The 18,938-nt window shown below is 53.4% G+C and overlaps 1 non-coding gene across 1 annotated transcript; it reads left to right on the forward strand.

Moving 5' to 3' along the window:
- The first annotated feature begins 11,731 nt into the window (after nucleotides 1-11,731).
- Nucleotides 11,732-11,807, forward strand: TRNAF-GAA (transfer RNA phenylalanine (anticodon GAA)). Its single transcript has one exon. It is a non-coding gene; the product is annotated as a tRNA-Phe (tRNA).
- The last annotated feature ends 7,131 nt before the right edge of the window (nucleotides 11,808-18,938 follow it).

The raw sequence follows: 18,938 nt of genomic DNA on the forward strand, positions 1-18,938 counted from the left end.
GGTCAGTGAAGGGAACAGGAAGCACTGGAGACAAATCAAGGGACCGGAGGACAGAGAATCAACTGGACACAGGGTCACCAGGACCGGGCATGCTGAAGGAAGTCCTCACACAGCATCATCGTCAGTCAGCTCCGGGAACTAGGGCCAGGGGACAGGCAGCAGGACCCCACTTTGGCTGTGGGCTGGGCCACACAAACTAGACCTGAACCCCTGCACTGGGACCTTGGCATCCAAGCGCTTTAAATCACGAGCCATTTGAGAGACGAGCAGTCCCCTGGAGGGATTTTTTGCTTCAAGTCATGAGCCGATATTTGAATCAGGAGCTTCCGCCACCCTCCACTAGGTGGCCTGTTCTGAAAGGGAGGAAGAAACAAACTTCCATGGAAAGGTTTGTGTGGAAACGGCCTCTGAGTGAAAGTGAGGAAAGTGTGGCAAAAAAGCCAAGTCAGGGAAGAAAGTGATGATGATTCAGCAAAGTAAGAAAATAGCAATTAAGTTTAGTGATAAAGTTACATATCATACATCTTACATTTTGCAATTAAATGTAGCATGAAGTGTGCAGAGAGTAGATTATGCTAAGCGATAGCGCATGAAATGAAAAGCTCCTCCCCCTCCACCAGCACCTTCGCCTGACCTTGAAGTAACTACACTTCATAATAAACCAGTTTATTTCTTTACATTCTCTCTTATTGTGTGTGTGTATGTCTTTGTTATTTATAAAGTACACTTTCTTATTTAAAAGCATATAAAACAAAAAATTCATGTGGTTTTTGGGGGCCGGAACGAGTTAATTGCATTCCCGTTCATCTAAATGGGGAAATTCGATTTGACACATAAGCAAATTGAGTCACAAGCTCAGCCATGAAACGAATTAAACACGTGTGTCAAGTTTCCACTGTACTCATCTCGTCCACGTGACCACTCACCGATGTTGAACACAGCAACGACATTCTTCAAGGACCAGCTGGGCCAGTTTCCTGTTGCTGTTGACCACTACGGTGCCTATTGTTCACACAGAAACACGACTGTTGGTGACCGGGCGATCTCGAATCGGATGGTTTCGCTCAGAGAAATGCCTTGTACGTCTCACAGACATACAAGTATGTGTAGCAGAAGGGAGGCAGAACTTACTCAAAATTTCTCAGCATTAACGGTGCTTGAACTCTGCCTTGATGTGCAGAAGAGTGTGCGTACCAGGGTGGCCGTGGGTGCTACGGAGCACACAGTGGGAACCGTTCCGGAACCTCAGGGGATGACACTTGACTTCCGAGATGTGTGCCTTAAAAACCCTCACAAGAATGATTTTAGAAGCTTCACTGCTTAAAAAAAAAGAAAAAATTGATCTTGTCAGTCCCTGCGGCAAACAGGAATAGAGTCGGGACCGCTGAACGCAGCCCGTGAAAGGATGCTGGAAACCGAAGAATCCTGCAAGTGGGAGCCGCGTGGCGGGCGGGAGGGAAGGGAGAGGAGACGTGTCATCCAGAGCTGCCTGGGCGCACATGCCCCAGAAACGTCCACTCTGCAAGTCTCCGAGGATGGGGAGGGGCAGAGCTCCCAGCTGCCACTCAGCCTGGTCGGCCCGTCCTCTGCTGGGGAGCGCCTTGGCAATAAGCTGCTCAGGACAAGAAGGGTGGAAGGGAGGAGGCACAGCCTGAGCGGAAGGTCATCACGACACTGGAGTGTCCCGGGGGCTTACGCAGACCCTGTGGGGGTTGTCCCTGTTGGCCACGCTGTACACACATGGGACAGGACTGAGAAGGTAAGCCTTCCCTCGTCACCCTTTCTGTTGAGAGTCAGTCTGCAAGGTGCCCGGGAGACAGGGGACACAGCCGTTCTCCTGGGGGAGCATCGAGGCACGCTAACTCGGGACCTGAGTCACACGGCAGCCCGGCCTGGCCCATGGGCCCGGGGGGTTGAGGCCAATATGTATTGCACCAGGGCCTGGAAGTTTGGTTTGCTGATGGACAACAGCCCATTTACTTATTCACCTGTAGTCACAGGTAGATAAGAAAGGGACAGACAGACGGGCGGTCAGGGGACACAGCAAGCAGCCCGGGGTTGCGTCCCCTGCTGTGGCCATGGACACCCCCGCCCCCAAGAGTGCAGAGCTCACTGGGGATCAACTGGACAGTGATCAAGTTTGCCGGCTTCCTCCCATTAATCACCTGAGAGGAGCTGGCCACGCATAAGGAACGCTGCCTCCTGGCCTCGTGTCTGCCTGGCAAGGAATTCCCAGGAGAAACAAAAGCCGGAAACTTAAAAACTTGCAGAGCCTCACACTCAAAATGCAAAGTGTGAGTCATGCACTTGGAACTAATAATCCTGGAGCCGACAGAAATGACATGAAGGTGCCACAAAGCATAAACTGTCTCCTCCCGAGCCCGGAGCTGACAGTTCCCATAAAACACAATGCTTTTTTTTTTTTTTTTTTAAACGCCAGCGTCAATCATGACCTAGAGCCTGACAGTCTTCAGGATAAAAATCTCTCTTTTTTCTGTGGGGGTAAAAAAAAAAAAAATCAAAGTCAACCAAAGTCACCAGGAACCTCTATTACTCTAAATATATGTCATAATGAACATCCAAGTTCTGGCCTTGATCGTGGACACCCCACCATCTTCGGAAACCATCCCCCAAAGGCCACAGGGATTTCCACCTCAATACGTGAGAAGGAAACTCATCTCCCCACCCACCAGAGGAGCCCAGACACCCCCTCACACACCCAGAACCTCTCTGCCTCCCAAGGCCTTAACCTGTTCCCAGCCTGGATGACCACGTCCCCCTGGGCATCCACAGCAAGTCGTTCCTGTGGGTTCTGGCCACCTCGGGTCACACTCTTCTCCTGCCCCTCCCAGAAATAGTGGTCCCTGTGTGTCTTCTCACACCAACCCGGCCCCCGCCCACGCCCAAGCAAGGGGATGCTCAGAGCCCCTCCAGTTTCTGAGACACCACCTCCCTCATTCACGGCGGACAGGTGCCTGAGAGACGCACACGTGTGGCTGGGAGGGAAAGAAGCTTCCGCTCTACCTGGGTCACGGGGCTCTCTGCCAGCGTCTCTCTGTTGCAGCGCCGTTAGGACCCCCAGGTCCGCAGCAGCAGCCTGAGAGCCGCCTTCCCTGCTCAGAGAAGACCCACCTCAGGACCCCAAGTCCCTCACGCTGCTCAGAGGAGAGTCAGCAACACGAGTGACACTGTACGCAAGGACGCCGACGACGGCTCAGATTCTTTTTTAATTCAAATCTCCCACATCTCTATTCTGTGTCTCCAGACTTTCGATTCAGAGACAGCCAAAGGTTTAAACACCCTGGAGAGTTCATCTCTTGGGTCCTGTGTAAGTAACTTAAACTTTAAAAGTCATCGTTCATTAAATTGGTCTTTTAGTGTTAGACCAGATAAAGCAGCGTCGTCGAATGATCGCAACTCCACTGCGTCATCGTTCTAGAACACGGGCCAGGAAACAGGGCTTATCTGCTTATGCCTGGGGCCGGCACACACACTTCTGTGCTCGAACAAAGAGACATAGAATTTTTCATGAGGGGGTGTCACTCACTTAAGCAGAGTGACTGCAGCAGCATTACTGGGCTTATTTATACATCCAATTTCTCCAGCGTCTCATAAATCTTTTATCTTATAATTCAAAGGTCCAGAGGAAAAGGAGGTATGGAATTGAGTCATGTGGACAGAGCTCACATTTGCAGAACTCTTACTGATCATGAACAAAGCTCTGGGACGCAGCTTCTCCATCAGCCCATGGGGAGGACCACACGGCATCCATCCCCCCAGAACCCAGCCCGTGGGGAGGACCACACGGCATCTACCTCCCCAGAACCCAGCCCACGGGGAGGACCACACGGCATCCATCCCCCCAGAACTCAGCCCACGGGGAGGACCACACAGCGTCCATTCCCCCAGAATCCAGCCTGCGGGGAGGACCACACAGCATCTACCTCCCCAGAACTCAGCCCGTGGGGAGGACCACACGGCATCTACCTCCCCAGAACTCAGCCCGTGGGGAGGACCACACAGCATCTACCTCCCCAGAACCCAGCCCACGGGGAGGACCACACAGCGTCCATTCCCCCAGAATCCAGCCTGCGGGGAGGACCACACGGCATCTACCTCCCCAGAACTCAGCCCGTGGGGAGGACCACACAGCATCTACCTCCCCAGAACCCAGCCCACGGGGAGGACCACACAGCGTCCATTCCCCCAGAATCCAGCCTGCGGGGAGGACTATGCGGCATCTACCTCCCCGGAACCCAGCCCGTGGGGAGGACCACACGGCATCCATCCCCCCAGAACCCAGCCCGTGGGGAGGAACACACGGCATCCATCCCCCCAGAACCCAGCCCGTGGGGAGGAACACACGGCATCCATCCCCCCAGAACCCAGCCCGTGGGGAGGAACACACGGCATCCATCCCCCCAGAACCCAGCCCGTGGGGAGGAACACACGGCATCCATCCCCCCAGAACCCAGCCCGTGGGGAGGACCACGCAGCATCCATCGCCCCAGAACCCAGCCTGTGGGGAGGACTACACGGCATCCATCCCCCCAGAACCCAGCCCATGGGGAGGACCACACGGCATCCATCCCCCCAGAATCCAGCCCGCAGGGAGGACCACACAGCATCCATCCTCCCAGAACCCAGCCCATGGGGAGGACCACGCAGCATCCATCCTCCCAGAACCCAGCCCACGGGGAGGACCACGCAGCATCCATCGCCCCAGAACCCAGCCTGTGGGGAGGACTACACGGCATCCATCCCCCCAGAACCCAGCCCATGGGGAGGACCACACGGCATCCATCCCCCCAGAACCCAGCCCATGGGGAGGACCACATGGCATCCATCCCCCCAGAACTCAGCCCACGGGGAGGACCACTTAGCATCTACCTCCCCAGAACCCAGCCCGCGGGGAGGACCACGTGGCATCTACTTCCCCAGAACCCAGCCCGCGGGGAGGACCATGGGGCATCTACCTCCCCAGAAACGCCCACGGTGTGCAGCCAGCCTCGCGGGAGGCCCGAGGTGTCTGCCTGTTTTTGCAGAAACCAGCAGGAGCTTGTGCTGACAGACACAACCCAAGGAAGAAGGGACTGGAAGGGTGGCCCCAACTGCAGAATGGCTCATCCTGTGACACCCACACCCGCCTTCCTGCACCAAAACTCACAGGTCCCGGCTGCCACGCCTGACTGTGAATCATTCTGCCTGGTGCTCTGCCCGCCCATAAGTTCTGTGAGCAATCAATACTCTCAGAACAACTGATAAGTAATCAACAAGTGCTGGAACTGGCTGGACTGCACGCCATCATCTGCAGCCGAGAATCCCGCCTCAGTAGAATTCTTACCAGAAGCGTTTGCAGGGAAGAAGTCTGGTGCACAGGTGGGTGGCTGCTAATCACCATGAGAAACTTAAAAATACAACAAGTTCAGAGCGAAAACCGTTCGACCACCAATACAATCCAGGGAGGAGGAGCAGTGGTTGGTGACCTTGCTAGAGTCTCTCGTGTCTCCCGGCTGGAAGTCAGGGGCCAGGTGTGGTGCCTGGGTCATCGGGTCATAACCTATGTCGGCTGTTATGTCCATGACCCCTGCAGAGCGCGTAAGTGAAAGGCAGGACGTGGATGGGACGGAAGAGGGCGCGGCGTTAGAATAGAGGCGTTGAGGGGATCGCGATGGGGCCAGGTTTGTGTGCCCCTCACAAACCGCCAGCCCGTGGGGCCTCCTTTGCCTGAAGCAGCAGCCGCTCCCCTCGCCATGGAAACGTGGACCAGCCCAGCAGAGGCTGTTCTCCTGCACAGGAGGCCCTCGTCCTCAGGTGAACCCCTCACTCCCTCCACAGCTGGGCTCAGGAGCGGAGTCTCCTCGTGACCAGGAAGCTAACATCAAACCCAACCAAGCGAAGGCAGATTCACGGAGAGGATCCCCAGATCCACTCACTGGCATCAGGAAGGAAGCGGGCCCCCAGCGTGCTAGCGGGAACGGGTCCGAGGACGCCGGGCCCAGGAGAGGAGGGCGCACGTTCCGGTGACGTCTGACTGATGGCCGCAGCAGCTGGGCAGAGATCCTGGGACCCGTGGGTGCTTGTGCTTGCTCAGCGGGCAGGGCTCGGCTGACCCCTCTGAGGGTGGGCTCTGATGCAGCTCTGTGGTCATTTCCCCCAGGTGAAGCTGAGACGCCAGAAACACTCCAGCAAGAGCAGGAGCTCAGAGACTCAGGGATGCCCAGACTCGGGTCAGACCAGGGCTCTGAGCTGCCGGCACCAGGTTCAAACCCCAGTAGACACTCCTCAGAGGACATGCTGGCTGACCATCTCAGAAGGGCAATGCCACGGCCCGGCAGCCGCCGACCTGGGAGCCGTGTCCCCAGGAGAAACAGCCAGCAGTGCGTTAGCAGGAAGCCCACCCCAGTCCACAGCCGCTACAGCCACCCCGGGCTCTTACGCCGGACCAGACGCCGGGGCCTCTCCCAGGGCGCTGCTCACACCTGCCTCCAAGAATCGTGCGGGCATCTGGCTGCAGAGCCTCTCTTGTCTCGTGCCCATCTGTCTCTCCAGCTCCTAGAGGGCAGGAAGTCCCCCGTCAAGGGTTAAGTGCATGCTGATGGAACCAAGCTGCATGGGTTTTGTTGTTGTTTCGTTTTTTGGTGTGGGTTTTTTTGTTGTTTTTTTTGCAAATGGCATTTTAAAATCCATTCCCTCTAAGATCACTGGCCTGTGCTTCACGGAACAGGGCCTGTGATGTGTATGTGTTGACTCCGTCACGTATTCAACAAAGATTTGGAGGCACATGCACTAGAAGCCGGACACAGAGATGACAGAGCCCCAGGGTTTATGCGGAGACCTCTCTGTAGACGGCTGCCCACAGGGAAGTTGGTCACTGGGGCCTGGATACTGTCCACGATTTGTCTGTATTTGGGTGGGGCTGTGAAGGGTCTTGTCACCGAGGGTCCTTGTCTCCTGTGGGTGTGCTGGAACAGGCCAGCCCCGGCGGATGTTGGGGGGAGGGGTTACTTCCCTCCTTCTCATAGCCTCACCTGCCCCCGACACATCAAGGAACTTCAATGCTTCTAAGGCGCAATCCGGATCCTTCGTATCAATGGAGACAAATGCTTTGCTCTGACGGCTTTGCTGGCACGGGGTATTTTACCACGAAGACGCCGTTCCTCTGCCAACATGAGGCGTTTATTTGCTTTGCCGGCACTTCGGAGGTCGCGGCGTGTTTGTAATTAACTTGTGGAAGCGAGTGATCCTTCCCCGGTGTTGACTGTCTTCAAAACAGACTCGTTTTGAATTTTGAAGGAAGACAATGTTCCAATAGACATAAATTATGCAGAATTCTTTAGCTTACATCTGGAATTGGGAGGGGAGAGGAAACTTCATTCAAAAGAGGAGAAAAAAAAATAAAAGGCATTGTCTTCTTCTTCTAAGCAGCCGCTGAGGTGCATGGCAGCAAAACAGGCTATGATTCAATAAAAAGGGGCTCATCTGAATTGCAGACGGAGACAAAATTGAGACTTCACAGATAACTTTCCCCCTGCAAACGTACGGAGCAAATGATCTCTTAATACAACGTCGCCACTGGCCCTCTCTGTTGGCGGCTCATATTCAACTTCACTGGAGAGATAATTGCAGGCAGGTTTCCTGAAACGCCCCCTCGGGACAGCGAAATGCAATGACACCGGATCAGCTACCAGAACTAATAAAAGGGGGACATGTTCCATGTCATCGGAGAAGTCCCAAAACTTTGTGTTCGAGAATGAATTATTCATGAAAAGTTTTTGGAAAAGTCCCCGTGTTGCAAAACCAAGTTTCTGGACAGTGAAAGGAGAAGTGTATTTATATACTGCGGTGCATCCCTTCTTAGAATGGCCTGGGCCGTCGGACTGAGGCAGTCAGCGTCACAGGGGCGAACCCCACCGGGAGAACGTCCCTACGGCCCCCTCCCAGAGGCTGACTCATGGCCTCAGCCTCAAAGACAGGACCGTCCCCAGAGCCAGCAAGGTGCACGCAGAAAGTCAGAGGGGTTGGGCGGCATTAGACCAATGTGGAAAACTTACAAAGTAGCCGATGGGGTGTTCCCAAATGTAGATATGTTTTCTGCAGAGAGGGGGGGGGGAGGGAGAGACCTGCCCAAATGGAAACAAGACATTCCTTCCTGCAGGGAGCCCCCCTCACTGGCAACAAATTAACTGTCTCTCCTACCTACTGCTCAGCCCCCACCTCCCATGTCAGACCGCTTATCTCGTTGTTGTTTGTTACTTATATTAACAATGTTTCACAGCACAAGTAATTCAAAGATATTGTCCCCTTCCTCCTCTCCCCCTCTGGAGGGGAAAAAAAAAAAAATCAGAAAATGATTAAATCAACAAAATACATGACCCTAGACCCCGCTCTCTAGAGATGATCATGGCAGGGAGTGGGTCTGACCTTCCCAAGTTTCAACTTTCCCATTAAAGATACGACATTGATGAGGGTTTGGTGTCAAATTTTCTTCTAGTCCCTGTGTTCTGATTCTTCACACAGACCACCCGAGCTGGTGGGACCAGAGGCTGGTTCCAGCCCAGGAAGTCCAGCTGTCCCCCTGGGGCTTGGGTTATGGCCAACTGCTGCATGGCCGTGCGTGGGTATAAGGAGACAAGAGGGATGGCCTCCACACAGGAAAATAAAAGACATCATCGCTCATACCGCAAGTCCCCAGGCATCACCCGTTGCATGCAATGACATGGCCCTCTGGTGTCTGCTCATGGCATCCCCTTTTGTAGGAACGTGCTATCAAAATATGCAGAGTTAGGATGAAAATTAGAGACAGAGAGGGGCCTCTATGACCGGCCCTGGAAACAGCACAACAGCAGGATAAGACTCAGCAACACAGACATGTTCAGGCTCCCAGGACAGAGATTAGAAGTCAGCATGTCCCTTGTCCTTCCCTCTACCCCCCGCCCCCGAAAGCTTCTGCTGTCTGCTTCCTTGAGTTATTTGTTCTGGGTAATGAATATCTGAGTAAGGCAGCGGACGAGGCCTCAGTCCATGGATCTGACGGCTGGGGCTGGGGCCTCCCCTCGGCCCCTCGGAGCACGTCATCTGGTCTCCAGGTAGTTCACTGTTGCCACGACAACCTTTACTTGTGCACATGGTGCCACAGCTAACCGTTCTCCAACGCTCTGTCCTTAGCAAGTTGCGTGTCACTTCACGTCACCTTTGGGCTAACCCCACAGGAAAGTAAGGGCCTTGTCGCTCCCATGTCAGCGCTGAGAACACTGGAGGCACAGAGCAATGTGCCCCCAGCCGAGACGCCCGCCACTGACTGTGGAGCGGCTGTGCACAGTTTGAGAATCCAATTTACCTTTTCCTCCACAAATGAAGTCAGGGCCCCACCAGCAGCCTCCCTGCCTTTCCATCTCCAGAGCGAGAGCCACCTGTCGCGGTGACATCATCGTCTGCCGTCTCGGGGTTCTCCGTCCTCTGCCTGCCCGGGTGACACCCTCTCTAACTTCACTCCAGAAAACACCTCCCGTCCACTAGAGCCACTTCCCCTGGACGCCACCAAAATTCCGGCACTGCCGATGTCCCTCACGCCTCTGGGACCACTGTTGGATCCGTCTGGGGATTTTGACTGGTTGTCCATTCTTGGCTTAATCAGGAGAGAAACCGCATCTTTGGAAAATCGAGTTAATAAGCCCTCCTGGTGTTTACCTTAGTTTGTGTATCTTTCCGTAAAACATGGCAGATTGCGTCAGGTGAGGCTGTGTGTGGCGAGAGCCGACCCCCAGGGGTTCGTGTTTGGTTGTTATCATGACGTCACGCTGTTCCTTACGCTTTCTGACCGTTTCTAATGTCTGGCGTTTGCAGACGCGGTGACCTGGGTGCTTTCCTTTATTGGCCGTTCTCCCGTTCTTGAATTCACTCTCATCGCTTTTTTTCAGATGATTCTTGGAGACTCTTCAGGTGGACAAACACTGACTGTCTTGTGTGTAGTAGACAAGGTGATTTCATAAGCATCCTTCTCAGGACAATGCATGTGATAAATTCTACTAATACACTTATTCCTGCTAAACCATCTTTTTATTCCTAACATAAGCCAAGCTTGTGCATAGCATAGTTATCTTATTTAAAAATGCTGGTTTGATGTGCGTATTAATTTTCTAGAATTCTTACAACAATTGGCACAAACTGGGTGGTCAACAGAAATCTGTAGACTCAGTTCTAGAGGCTGGAAGTCCAATGGCTAGTGCTAGTGATGTTGCCTCCCCCCAGAAGCTGAGGAGTCCTTCCCGGAGGCCCTGCCACTCCCAGCATCTGGGGGGGTGTCTGTGCCCCTGCAGCGTCCAGCTGTCTCCATGTGGTCCTCTATCCTCCACGAAGTCCCGAAGGGGAAAGTTCACACTAATAAAAAAAAAAAAAGGCTTTATCAACCAGGAAGTTCAACCTTGTTTCCTGTCAAGCCTCGTCATTTATTTATTTTTTTTATAATTTTATTTTTTTAATGGGGCGACATCAATAAATCAGGATACATATATTCAAAGATCAACAAGTCCAGGTTATCTTGTCTTTCAATTATGTTGCATATCCATCACCCAAAGTCAGATTGTCCTCTGTCACCTTTTATCTAGTTTTCTTTGTGCCCCTCCCCCTCCCCCTTTCCCTCTCCCTTTCCCCCCTCGCCCTGTAACCACCACACTCTTATCAATGTCTCTTAGTTTCACTTTTATGTCCCACCTACGTATGGAATAATGCAGTTCCTGTTTTTTTCTGATTTACTTATTTCACTTCATATAATGTTATCAAGATCCCACCATTTTGCTGTAAATGATCCGATGTCATCATTTCTTATGGCTGAGTAGTATTCCATAGTGTATATGTGCCACATCTTCTTTATCCAGTCATCTATTGACGGGCTTTTTGGTTGTTTCCATGTCCTGGCCACTGTGAACAATGCTGCAATGAACATGGGGCTGCATGTGTCTTCACGTATCAATGTTTCTGAGTTTTGGGGGTATATACCCAGTAGAGGGATTGCTGGGTCATAAGGTAGTTCTATTTTCAGTTTTTTGAGGAACCACCATACTTTCTTCCATAATGGTTGTACTACTTTACATTCCCACCAACAGTGTATGAGGGTTCCTTTTTCTCCACAGCCTCTCCAACACTCGCTATTTAACCTGTCTTGTTGATAATACCTAATCTAACAGGTGTGAGGTGGTATCTCATTGAAGTTTTGATTTGCATTTCTCTAATAACTAAAGAAGATGAGCATCTTTTCATATATCTGTTGGCCATTTGTACTTCCTCCTGGGAGAAGTGTCTGTTCATGTCCTCTTCCCATTTTTTTATTGGATTGTTTGTTTGTTGTTGAGTTTTATGAGTTCTTTGTATATTTTGGATATTAGGCCCTTATCTGAGCTGTTGTTTGAAAATATCATTTCCCATTTAATTGGCTTTCTGTTTATTTTGTTATCAGTTTCTCTTGCTGAGCAAAAACTTCTTAGTCTGATGTAGTCCCATTCATTAATTTTTGCCTTCACTTCTCTTGCCATTGGAGTCAAATTCATAAAATGCTCTTCAAAACCCAGGTCCATGAGTTTAGTACCTATGTCTTCTTCTATGTACTTTATTGTTTCAGGTCTTATGTTTAGATCTTTGATCCATTTTGAGTTAATTTTAATACAGGGGGACAAACTGTAGTCCAGTTTCATTTTTGCATGTAAGCCTCGTCATTTATAAACACAGCTGGTTAGCCCTGGCCGGTTGGCTCAGTGGTAGAGCGTTGGCCTGAAGTGCGGAAGTCCCGGGTTCGATTCCCAGCCAGGGCACACAGGAGAGGCGCCCATCTGCTTCTCCACCCCTCCCCCTCTCCTTCCTCTCTGTCTCTCTCTTCCCCTCCCGCAGCCGAGGCTCCATTGGAGCAAAAGATGGCCCGGGCGCTGGGGATGGCTCCATGGCCTCTGCCTCAGGCACTAGAGTGGCTCTGGTCGCAACAGAGCAACACCCCGGATGGGCAGAGCATCGCCCCCTGGTGGGCCTGCCGGGTGAATCACGGTTGGGCGCATGCGGGAGTCTGTCTGACTGCCTCCCTATTTCCAGCTTTAGAAAAATACAAAAAAAAAAAAAAAAACATAGCTGGTTATTGGATTTTTCTGCAACAGAGTTGTTCCGGGTACTTGATTCTTTTGGGTTCAAATGCAGAGGGAGTCGCTGGGGTGCATAGACTGAGGACCTGGGCTGCGCTTGGTCACGGGCTGCAGTGCTGGCCCACAAGGACCCGGACCTTGCAGGGTTCACAGCAGACCGGCGGAGGGCAGAGCGGGCCTGGTCAGAATGAGGCTTGGCCGGGGTCAGCGCTGCGCTGGGTCACCAGACTTCGCAACGGCCCCCGGGAGGAGCCCAGGAGGGCGCATCATGCAGAGGGATCGCCACACTCGGTGGAGCAGCTGCCTCTCCACCAGGCTCCTCCGCGTCCACCTCTAGGCTGTCTGTGCCATGCCAGCCCATCCATGCAGGGATGCGGGCATCTTGTCCGTTCTCTGTGACCGTGGACACATGCGTGTGAAGCTCCTGTGTGGACCGGCACCCTAGGATGCAGGTGCTCCCAGTTCCCAGAGACTCGGAAGACACTGGGGGCCACTGACCTGGTCACCACCGGCGGAGACAGCGCCTGTCCAGGCGGCACGCACGCGGGACCCAGGCGTGACTTCCTCTGTAGATTCGGCACAACACCAGCGAAGGGGCTGCGGACACCGAGGGCCGCCCTGTCAGCCTCGTCCAGCCATTTATGTCACTTATGGAAATCTAACTTGCACTCCGTCCAAGTGGCCGGCAGACAGCTGCCGGCTACCGAACACCACTGCTTTCAAAGCCGGACCCGCAGCCCGGGCACCCTCAGACGGTGCGGGTGGAGTTAATTACTTTTGCGACTGAACTCGGAGGGTGTAAAAGCCCATTTTCTCCTTCTTGCTGCGCAGCCGAGGGTATTTTACGCTGAGTGTTCTGGAAACAGCCCTGCGAATTGCTGCTTCCGACTTCCTTAAATGACACGCGGGACGCTTGTTACAGCAGACCTCTCTGCCGTGCCCCAGGTCCCACCGAGTCAATGTCTGCTTCGTCCAGTTCTGTGGTCACAGAGGCAACACTGCCTCCCCAGCCTGCTCAGACCCGGAGGTGGCTCCTGGCCCTGTCCACCGGCAGCGGGCTCTTGGACAGGGCCTCAGAGTTGAGCAGGGCCATCCGTTCCCCTGTCACCGGCCATGGCTCCCACCAACAATCCTTTCCCGGGCACAGGGCCAGCTCTGTTTGCCCACAGCCGGTACAGCAGCCCCCTCTGCACGCTGTCATAGGAACGGGGGGGGGGGGGGGCTCCGTGCAGAATGGCTGGGCCTCTCTCTCTGCGGTGGATTGGATGCACGCATCCCTCGGCACACGTCACGGCCCCGCAGAGCCTGACCTTGTCCTCTGCTGGGTGAGCTGCCAACGGGGAAGGTCACCTCCTGCCTGTGGGGCCGCTGCACCCAAAGCCTGTCTGCATTTGGCCCATGGAAGGCAGGCCCGATTTGAAGGAGCACTGGTTCGAGCAGAAAGAAGAACAGTCCAGAAGGGCCTCTGAGAATCCCAAAGGTCATGAGCCAGCGTAAGCAGGGGACGCAATAGCCATGAGGCCAGCCTGGCGTCAGCAAGAGCAGGGACACAACGGGAACATCCAGAGAGCAGGGACAGGCCAGGAGGGTCTGAGGGACGGTCCAGCGCGGGGGCGGGGAGGAAGGGGCCGCGAGTCAGATCGGGGGTGAACACAGAAGCGTCTGGGGCACCAGGACGCCGCCAGCTCAGAGCGACACCCACGCACCCCAGCCTCATTGCTGCTCGTTCCCCAGACTGAGTAGACGACCCCGTTCTTCTCCGAGTCTCCGGTTCCCTCGTTCCCTCAGAGTGAGTGTCTCCTAACTCGAGAGCCTGGCACGCCGTGACAAGGTTGCATAATAGCAGGTGAGCGCATGTTCATCCACATATTTGTTCATGTAAGGAGATCAGCATCACATGCCTGTCCAAACTGTGACTTTGGAAAACAAAGTCTGTGCCCTTCAAACGTCTTCTGCGACCCCGTGATGACATCGCGCCCTCTTCTTTCCTGCAGGCCTCTGTCGGGCCAGAGAAACCACAGGTGTTTTAATGAAATTTATTTGAACCCCCCTCCCATATGTCATTATCTGAAAATGGGTTTCTAGCTGCCACCCCTAATTACAGAGATGACACCGTTAACTGGATGTCTTCTGAGCAAATTCATCCGTATTCCCTGCCGCTCACCCCACAGAGAAAGAGCCGACGTTTGTTGACTGGATGCAAAAGTTCATAGTTCAGAGTCATTCAGATGCCAATTATGCACCTGTTTGGCTCATTCCTACTAATTTTATGTAGCGTTAAGCCGTGTTCTTCTTTGTGTACGACCTATTAAACCGGATAAAAACAGAAATACGGGCTCCCTGGGTCATAAGGGAATAGCAGCTGCTCTCAAACCCAGGGAGTGCTCAGAATAGAGATGCTCACTGCACATCGATGAGACAGTCTCACGGAGACACCCACGCCGCCATCCCAGGGCTCGCCACAGGGCCTGTGAGGCCTGCCTGGGCCCCTCGCGCTCCGTGGAAACTGTCGTCGGTACAGCGGGTAGCAGACAGGGCGTCACCCCAGCTCCAAGGAGCTGCAACACCCAGAGGCCTCTTCACACTGTCGGGGGGCTGTAGGGGGACAGACAGAGCTGCCCACATGGTCTTAAAAGCAGGAGCCAGCCGCACTGACAGAGCTCCTGGCATCTCCCACCCGGCAATCTGGGGGCATCTGGACCCCGCACTGCCTTCCGCCTGCTCATCCGGGGAAGTGAAGGCATTTCCCTCACAGAGAACTGCACAGTGTGCTCAGTAGGTGAGACCCTGTCTACGAGCAGGCAGGTGGGGGCCGGGGCGAGGGGTGGTCGCACCCACCAGAGTGACGGTGCTGGAGACCCGGCAAGCAGCTCACCCCGTCGTCCGGCCCCACCAGCACAGGAGGGCCACCGCACCGAGGCCGTGTGAGCGTCGCGGGCAGGACCTGCCCTGTGACGCGCTGGCCCAGAGCAACAACCCGGAACGCAGGGAAGCAGAGGTGTGACGCTCTCCGGGCAGGACGCAGGGCGAAGGTGCCCTCACACACTGGGGAGTCCGGGGGAGCCTCACACAGAGTTGGCAGGTGTGCGCAGGGTACAGAGGAGGACAAATGTGGGGAGGGCCACCAGGTGCCGGCCCACAGCCAGCCAGGCCCCTGTGGGGGTGGGGGTGGGGGACGAGGACACAGACACTGAACTCCTTCCTCCTCCCTCTGACCAAAATGACTGATTCCTCCTGAGTCCCTGTGACTCTCCAGTGTAAGTACCAGAAGCCCCGTGCGTGTGTGAGTGCATGCGGGTGTGCACGTGTATGTGTGTGTGTCTGTATTCTACAGTGTGTCCGTAAAATCATGGTGCACTTTTGACCAGTCACAGGAAAGCAACAAAAGATGATAGAAATGTGAAATCTGCACCAAATAAAAGGAAAACTCTCCCAGTTTCGTACCTATTCAGTGCAGTTCGATGTGGGCTCACACACAGATTTTTTAGGGCTCCTTAGGTAGCTATCCCGTATAGCCTCTACAGACTCGTCACTGACTGATGGCCTACCAGAACGGGGTTTCTCCACCAAACTGCCGGTTTCCTTCAACTGCTTATCCCACCCAGTAATGTTATGCCTATGTGGTGGTGCTTCATTATAAACGCGCCGATATTCACGTTGCACTTTGGTCATGGATTCGAATTTAATGAGCCACAGAACACACTGAACTTTCCTCTGTACCATCCACATCTCGACTGGCATGGCCGTGGGCTGCTCCACTGTATACACCATGTTACATCATCATTTGCGCATGCACACATGCTGCCACATCATCCTACAGAAACTGGGAGGGTTTTCCTTTTACTTGGTGCAGATTTCACATTTCTATCGTCTTTTGTTGCTTTCCTGTGACTTTACGGACACACTGTATATAATTTCATGATCTGTATCTTTTCTATGTGTTCTAATCCGTGACTGTCCTTACGTATTTTGATGCTGAAACTGTCTCATATTTGGCCAGCAGGCGTCCCTTTGAGCTACATCTTGTGCCCTTTTGACGTGTCCTGTCCTTGGACTGTATACAGTCTTGCTTCTTTCAGGGAAAGACATTCCAGGACCATGTTCTTGCCCAGCCCAGGTCTAATTAAGACAGTTCTCCAGAAATAACTGTCTCGCCCCCTCTGGTGGGGAACTGCGCGTGAACACACACACAACGCCTCTGTAGCTGCTCCCACCTGTGTGCCCTCTGTCACCATGAATTCACACCGACACCTCCTACTCCAATCCCAGACCGTGGGGCGAGTTCCTCCTTCCTGCCACATGAGGAAGAAGCCCTCATGACCGTCACCCACAGCGTATTGACTTCTTTGTCCAAAACACACTCAGCCCTCCCAGAACCGGTGACAAGCACCACTGTGGGTTTTATCCCTTAGCCTGAGGGAACGCAGCCATCACACTGCACTCAAGGGTGACTTGGGACGGGTCCCTGCCTTCAGTGTGGGTGTCCTATGAACTGGGCTCATCTGGTTTCGTCTGCTCACCATTGGGTCATACGTTGTTTGCAGGTTCATGCACCAGACCTTTCCCAGGCGAGTTTTGAAGTCTCTCCTACTGATCCACGGCTTGCCTTCTCCTGGTTCCACGCAGAGCAGTTTAAACAGCAGACGTTTTCATTTGGATGAAGTCCAGTGTATCGATGTCTTCGGCGTTTCTGGACACGGACAGGCTTTCTGTGTCTGACATAAGAAATCTCTGTCCAACCCCAAAGTCGCAAATTCCCCCCCCCATTGTTTCTTTAAGAAGTTTTAAGTCTAAGGATCCATTTTGAGTTAAATTTTGCACGAGGTCTAAGGCAAGCACTGAAATTCAATCTTCTTATGTAGAGATTCAATTTTTCAAAAGCATTTCTTGAGCAGAATGTGCTTTTCCGATTGAATTACCTGGCACTGCTGTTGAAAATCGTGTAGGGGCCCTGGCCGGTTGGCTCAGCGGTAGAGCGTCGGCCTAGCGTGCGGAGGACCCGGGTTCGATTCCCGGCCAGGGCACACAGGAGAAGCGCCCATTTGCTTCTCCACCCCTCCGCCGCGCTTTCCCTCTCTGTCTCTCTCTTCCCCTCCCGCAGCCAAGGCTCCATTGGAGCAAAGATGGCCCGGGCGCTGGGGATGGCTCTGTGGCCTCTGCCCCAGGCGCTAGAGTGGCTCTGGTCGCAATATGGCGACGCCCAGGATGGGCAGAGCATCGCCCCCTGGTGGGCAGAGCGTCGCCCCTGGTGGGCGTGCCGGGTGGATCCCGGTCGGGCACATGCGGGAGTCTGTCTGACTGTCTCTCCCTGTTTCCAGCTTCAGAAAAATTAAAAAAAAAAAAAAAAAAAAAAAAAAGAAAATCGTGTAGGCACACGCGTGTGGCTCACCTTCAGCCCTGTCTTGCCCTACTTACTGCACGTCCATTCTTATGCTAATCCTGGAGCACACTAATTACCAGAGCCAGAGAGCAAGGTTTTATTCCAGCAGGTGTAACTCCTCAAATTTGTTCTTTAACATTGTTTCGGCTCCTTTGGGTCCCCATATGAGTTTTAAAATCAGTGTGGGGCACCCACAGGAGTTGCCCTGATGCCCGGGGACGACAAGGTGTCCCCATGCTGGCTGGTGAAAATACCACGTGTCCACAGCCGGACTTTTGTCCCGTGACTCAGCTGCTGCCTCCTGGAGCTCCGTCTTCAGACCTTGGGGCTGGGTCCAGGGGGCAGATCAGGGACCAGGCAGAGGCTCTGGGGTCCTGTGCAGATCCCGGAAGCTCTCTTTCCCTCGCAGGTCCTTCCTCTCCAGCACTCCGGTCATGGTTTTAAGCTGCCTGCACCTCCTCCAGCTCCAGTCGCTGGTTCCCCAACCCAGGGCACTGGTTCCCTGTGGGCGCCCCACCAGCTGGGACACGCTCCAGACTCTCCGGGCTGCATGCTGCCCAGGGCTCACCTCATTTGCTCCTCTGCTCACCCGCTGTCCTGCGCTGCCCGCTGCCGGTGTCAGGAAACATTTATCTCATCTGCCCCTATCCCTCGTCCTTCCTATTTCTCCTGCTCGGAATTTCCTGTTTGCATCTCTGCTGGCTTACATACTGGGCTGCTTATCTTTTTCTTACTAACTTGGGAAAGGTCATTGTCTATTTCAGTCTCAACTCTGCCTGTTACATATGTTGCAAACATCCTCTCCACTCTGCAACTGGGTTATTAACTATGATTAAGGTGCTTCCCCCCCCCCCCTTCCTTTGCAGGGTTTTTCCTCTCCATTGTTCTGTTTGGTGTTGGGGGGAGGGGCAGGTGAGAAATGCAGGGATAAGCCTCCCTCTGCCCCTGAGTGTTCCTCCCTTTCTCACCAGAATGTCAGCAACACATTCGACCTAAGTTCATTGGAAACTTCCCAGGATTTCACTTTACACATTTAGATGTCAATCAAATTTTTCTTCTGTAGTGACTGAAATCAGGAGTAGGTTTTGCTACAAGGGGCAGGAGGAGGGGGTGGCCAACCAATTTTCCCAGTGCCACTTACAAACACCCTTCTCTCCCACGCTGATTTCTAAGTATCTGGTTCTTGTGTAACGCAAGCCCATTTCTGGACAATGGAGTTTGCCTCACTGGTCTGGGTGTCTGTATATTTGTTCTCAGTCGGTTTAATCATTTTAGCTTCAGAATAAACCTTGATATCTAATCAGGCAAGATAATGCATGCGGCTCTTCAAAATCATCCTGGCCTTTTTACTTCTTTCATATTTTAAAATGTTCAGAGAAGAGGTTCCGTACAGCAAGAGAAGTCCAAATGAATATCTATGCGCCAGACAAGTC

The sequence above is a fragment of the Saccopteryx bilineata genome, chromosome 7 (assembly GCF_036850765.1).
Source record: "Saccopteryx bilineata isolate mSacBil1 chromosome 7, mSacBil1_pri_phased_curated, whole genome shotgun sequence".
In the NCBI taxonomy this organism is placed as follows: Eukaryota; Metazoa; Chordata; class Mammalia; order Chiroptera; family Emballonuridae; genus Saccopteryx; species Saccopteryx bilineata.